Source organism: Mustela erminea, chromosome X, assembly GCF_009829155.1.
Source record: "Mustela erminea isolate mMusErm1 chromosome X, mMusErm1.Pri, whole genome shotgun sequence".
Taxonomy (NCBI): domain Eukaryota; kingdom Metazoa; phylum Chordata; class Mammalia; order Carnivora; family Mustelidae; genus Mustela; species Mustela erminea.
The window spans coordinates 29,221,491-29,227,565 of record NC_045635.1 but is presented as its reverse complement, the minus strand read 5'-3'; the positions used below and the strand labels follow the sequence as shown (position 1 = coordinate 29,227,565).

The 6,075-nt window shown below is 39.5% G+C and overlaps 1 pseudogene; it reads right to left on the bottom strand.

Annotated features, from left to right (window-relative positions):
- Positions 1-438: 438 nt before the first annotated feature.
- LOC116583204 lies at positions 439-2,622 on the bottom strand (annotated as a pseudogene).
- Between the last annotated feature and the right edge of the window lie 3,453 nt (positions 2,623-6,075).

Here is a 6,075-nt window from a genome sequence, read left to right as displayed (position 1 = left end):
GGAGAAAGGTGGTCATAAACAGAGAGTAATGATATCAGGGTGGTTAATGTAGAGAGAGCGAAGAGTCTAGACTCTAGCAGGAAATTAGGTAATTAGGTATGGTGATATTCAACAGGAAACCTCTATGGCAAGTAAAGATTGCTAATTTTCTGTGAAAACTTAAGACTAAGGTTGTATGTAATATTTCTATTACCCTGTGAGTAATTACTCTGGAATACCCAAGACATTCATGAAAACTGTAAACTCTGGTTGTGGTTGATCAGTGGCATTTTGTAGGAGGGAATAGGAGTAATATCAAGTATAGATCAGATGGGAGAGTGATAGAGAGTGGGTGCTTCCAGTTGATGAAAATACAGTGTTGGAAACATTGAATCTTGTTGGAATATTTGGAATCAAAGCCCAATTTTTTTTTGGTGCCAATTTTAAACACAGTTTTACTTAAGACATTGCATTTTCCATTTAACAATACAGTGCTTATAAAGTGCAATGTTTATTTCCTTTCCCTGTGCACATATTCCATATTCAAGTATCAAGAATGCCCAGTTTTTTTGCTATAGCAGCTCAACATTACAACTGCCATGGAATTTGCTACATATTTGGGTCCTTTGAATATTGTGTGTGGAACAATGCTCAACCTATTTATTCTCAGATTGGTTTAGTCAACCTCTTCAATGGTGGGCCCAGAGGAGCCACCACCAGAGGGAGGAGCTCCACCACCAGGGAAGCCTCCAGGCATTCCTCCTGGCATGCCCCCTGCACTCTGGTACAGCTTGGTGATGATGGGGTTGCAGACTTTCTCCAACTCTCTCTGCTGGTGTTCAAATTCTTCCTTCTCTGCAGTCTGGTTCTTATCAAGCCAGTTGATGATTTCATTGCACTTGTCAAAAATCTTCTGTTTGTCTTCATCATTTATCTTGCCCTGAAGTTTTTCATCTTCAACAGTTGCTTTCATGTTGAATGCGTAAGACTCAAGTGAATTCTTGGAAGACACCTTGTCCCGCTGTTTCTCATCTTCAGCTTTGTACTTCTCAGCTTCCTGGACCAGGCGCTCAATATCTTCCTTGCTCAAGCGGCCCTTGTCATTAGTGATGGTAATCTTGTTCTCTTTTCCTGTGCTCTTATCCACGGCAGAGACATTGAGGATACCATTAGCATCAATATCGAAAGTGACCTCAATCTGAGGGACACCACGAGGAGCAAGAGGTATGCCTGTGAGTTCAAACTTTCCAAGTAGATTGTTGTCCTTGGTCATGGCATGCTCACCTTCATACACCTGAATAAGCACACCAGGCTGATTGTTGGAGTAGGTGGTGAAGGTCTGTGTCTGTTTGGTAGGAATGGTAGTATTATGCTTGATAAGAACAGTCATGACTCCTCCAGCAGTTTCAATGCCAAGAGAAAGTGGAGTGACATCCAATAGCAGCAAATCTTGAACATTTTCAGATTTGTCTCCAGAAAGGATGGCTGCCTGGACAGCTGCACCATAAGCAACAGCTTCATCAGGGTTGATGCTCTTATTCAGTTCTTTTCCACTGAAGAAATCTTGGAGAAGTTTCTGAATCTTGGGGATATGGGTAGAACCACCCACCAGAACAATATCGTGGATCTGAGACTTGTCTAACTTTGCATCCCGAAGAGCTTTCTCTACAGGGTCCAGGGTGCCATGGAACAGGTCAGCATTTAATTCTTCAAACTGGGCACAAGTGATAGAGGTATAGAAGTTGATTCCTTCATACAGAGAATCAATCTCAGTACTGGCCTGGGTGTTGGAAGAAAGCGTACGCTTAGCACGTTCACAAGCAGTACGGAGACGACGAACTGCCCTCTTGTTTTCACTGATATCTTTCTTATGTTTGCGCTTGAACTCTGCCCATTTGGTTGTCCAAGTCTCCTCCACCTAAGTGGGTGTCTCCAGCTGTGGACTTAACCTCAAAGGTCCCATCTTCAATAGTAAGGATTGACACATCAAAAGTGCCACCTCCTAAGTCAAAGATCAGCACATTCCTTTCAGCTCCAACTTTTTTGTCTAAGCCATAAACAATAGCAGCAGCAGTTGGCTCATTGATGATTCGAAGTACATTGAGACCAGCAATAGTTCCAGCATCTTTGGTAGCCTGACGCTGAGAATCATTGAAGTACGCAGGTACTGTGACAACTGCATTGGTAACAGTCCTCCCAAGATAAGCCTCTGTGATTTCTTTAATTTTCGTCAAAACCATAGAAGACACCTCCTCTGGATAAAAGCTTTTTGTCTCTCCCTTGTATTCTACTTGGACCTTGGGCCTGCCAGCATCATTCACCACCATGAAAGGCCAATGCTTCATATCAGACTGGACAACAGCATCACCAAATCTCCGTCCAATCAGGCGTTTGGCATCAAAAACTGTTGGTGGGGTTCATCGCAACTTGGTTCTTTGCAGCATCACCGATCAATCGTTCGGTGTCCATGAAGGCGACATAACTTGGGGTGGTCTGGTTTCCCTGATCATTGGCAATTATTTCCACTTTCCCGTGCTGGAAGACACCCACGCAGGAGTAGGTGGTGCCAAGATCAATGCCAACTGCAGGTCCCTTAGACATGGTTGCTTATGTGTGGGCCTGGCTCGGGTTGACAAGAAGACAGCAATCCAAAGATGTAGCCCCGCGTTCAATGAGCAAAGCCCAATTTTTTTTTAAGATTCATTTCTTTATATTAGAGTCAGTGAGAGATAGAGTGAATGGTTATAAGGGAAGGGTCGGGGGAGAGGGAGAAAGACTCTCTGCTGAGTGCAGAGCTCTACTGGGGGCTGAATCTCAAGACTCAAATCATGACCTGAGTAGAAACCAAGAGTGGGTTTCTCAATAGACTGCACCACCCAGGCACCCTACCCATGTTTTTCCTTGTTAATTGTGTAACTTCAAGGAAATGACTCAACCCAATGTGCTTAGTATCCTCTTCTGCAATATGTAGGTAATAATAGGGATAATTCATACACAGATAATAATGATAATAATAATAATAATAATACATACAGAATTTGGAGAGTGCCTGAAACATTTGAATTGTATCATGACAGATGGCAAGTGAGTTAACATAAATCTGGAACAAAGCTATGAATGCTTTTGTTCATTCAATGTGAATACAAACTACTAGAGAAGAATGCCTGCACCATGTCACTGGCGCAAGCCATGTACGCAAGGCTGAGATAATCTGCTGCCCTTAACAGCTGTCCTTGAGCCTGTTACTTGGTTTGAACTAGTCTGCTGTATCATCCAGGATCCCTGAAGTTTCTGCAGGAAAATTAAATGGAGATATTGTGGAGACAACCACTCTGAATCTTTTATATCTTGAAAGGTGACGTTAATCTCTGCTCTACACTACCCAGGATGCAAAACACTTTTTATTTAGAATGTTGAGTGATGCAAAAGGATTCCACTTTGTTCTCCCCATCATGTTAGCCCTTATTTCCACAGATTAGGCACTCAGTGTGGGGGTTGTGCTAACTACCAAGTATGTCAATGCCATTTATACATACAGGTACAAAGGTAAGGACCATGAGGTGAATTCCCAAACCTGGTGCACCCACTGTAAGCCAAAGCCCAGGCAGGACTTGGTTTATTACCTATTCCCCACATGCCTTCGCTCTACTAGGAGAGGGGTGCATAACGATACTTAGGGCCTCTTTGGTATCATTGTGAACTTCCTTGAAATGTTTGGGTATTTTTCTTTCCCCAGTGGAACTGAGTGAATGACTCTAAGTTGTTTTGGGGGAAAACTAATGTAAGCATTATTGTATGATTTGAAGAGTCTTTCTTTCTTTCTTTTTTTTTCCTTTTCTCCTGGAGATGCTGACTCAATTCAGTCAATCTGTTTCACATCTGAAAACCAGCCCATGGCTGGAACTAGGCAATGGATCTTGATATTTTATTTCTTTTAATGGAAGAAACTGAATAAGACTCTAGTTGGCCACCCCTATATATTTGTCCCCAGGTACTCATGCTCAATTAACCATCTCTGAATGGTCAGACCTCCTTGGTTGCTACTCCTGCCCTTCTAACATATGATAATCACATCCATCTGGCTTTTGGCAGTTAAGTGCCTCCACCTGACTTTATTCCCCTCCTATCATGTCCATTGCTATCCAAAAAAAGTGAAAACATATCTAAATATAAGACGGTAATGGAAAAAGATAATTAGAAAAGTAGTATCCAGGGGTACCTGGATGGCTCAGTCAGTTAAGCATCTGCCTCCGCTCAGGTCATGTTCCCAGGGTTCTGGGATTGAGCCCACATCAGGCTCCCTGCTCAGGGGGAGCCTGCTTCTTCCTCTCCATCTGCCCCTCTCCTGCTTGTGCTCTCTCTCCCCATTTCTGTCAGATAAATAAATAAAATCTTTAAAAGGAAAAAATAAAAGAAAAGTGGTATCCAGGAGGTACCTAAGTATTTTCAAAAGGCTATAGGGTTGTAGATAATTTTAAACCAAGCAGTTGCATATTCTCAACTCCCATGTGTATTCTATCCTAAAACTGGTTTGTATGAATGAGAATGACTATAAGGGTCAAGGTGTCATCCTTGTTCTCACTTACTTTTCACTTTCACTCTCCCTCTTTTAACCTTCTCTTGCTTTACAAAAGAAAGACTTCCCTGTAACTCATCCTATTAGGGTTGTCCACTGGCATAAATACCTATAGTTTTGACAATGGAACAATTTACAATATTGCTGTCAATTTTAAGAAAATCAATACCATTAATGACTAAGTATCAGATTATTTTGCAGTTCAGGTGATTTCCAACTCTTTGCTTTCAACAAAACTGAAGACGGTTTAATCTAGTTTTCCAGTAACTCAGAAGGAGTACAAACACTTGAGTGAAATTGCTATAACATAACTTGATTATCATCTATTTATGTTCATGAAGAAGTTTACTCAGCACTTACATGTATAAAATGAGAAAAAAGAAATAGAATTGATATCGTATTTTCACTCATACTAGCAATAACTGATATCCACCTACAGATACATAAACCGATTGAAGAGGCAAAGAACATAATTCTTTCACCTCCTTTAGGAATACACTTCTGATAATGTTTTATGCTTTAGGTTGATTAATTTTTGTCTTGAAATGTATAAAATATATGCATTTCTCTGACTGCTTATTTACTATTACTGTGTTTAATTGGTAACGAGACAGAAGAAAATTTAGCATTTAGAGCTTTATGGTGACGAAATTCATAAAAATAATGTCTATTCAGATAAGTGTTTTGTTTCAGAAACACAAGTTACTGTGATTAATACAAGACTCTTAAATATAAAATATCTCATGTTATGTTAAGATTATGTGGAGGAAGTACAATGTTAATATGATTTCAAGGAGAAGAATAATACAAAATTACTGACTGTGGAATAAGATCTTTGTTGGTGCATTATTTTTCACACCAATGTTGTCATATCAGACCATTATGGTATTTGGATAATAGCTATGTTAAAAGACAGACTGCTTTATTTTGAAATGACAATGTAGGTATTATGCCAGAAATTATGTCTTTTGCAACTGCTTAAACTTAGATTAAAAAATATATTGCATTATAAATGTGCAATTAATAAAAAGTTTTTCAAGATCCCTTTAGAGGGAACAGAAACAAGAAGTTTGGAGACCCTAAAACAGAGGGGATAGGCCAGGAAAGAAAAAAAAGTGTGTTTCTATCTATGTTCCTGTTATTGGGAGTAGTTGAAGAGCTATTAACATACTTCACCATATTCTGCTTGCATATTTTCATCGTTTGCTACTCAATTTCAGTATATGTTCAGCGCAGTGGAGAAACATAATTTCCTTAATGTTAGCTTTTATACATGGTTCAGTATTGCAGATAAAAATAAACAGTATGCAAATTTTAAAAAGTTGAAATATAATGGACATACTGAAACTTACTGGAATATTTTAAAATGTAGATATCTTTAACTTATATATCAGAGAACATCAAATGGAAATATAAATATACTTTTAAATTCTTTCAGGTATAAAACAGCATGAGCTATGCTGCTTAAATACATGTCTATCTGTGTGCATGTGTGTATGCATATGTGTGTGTGTGTGTAT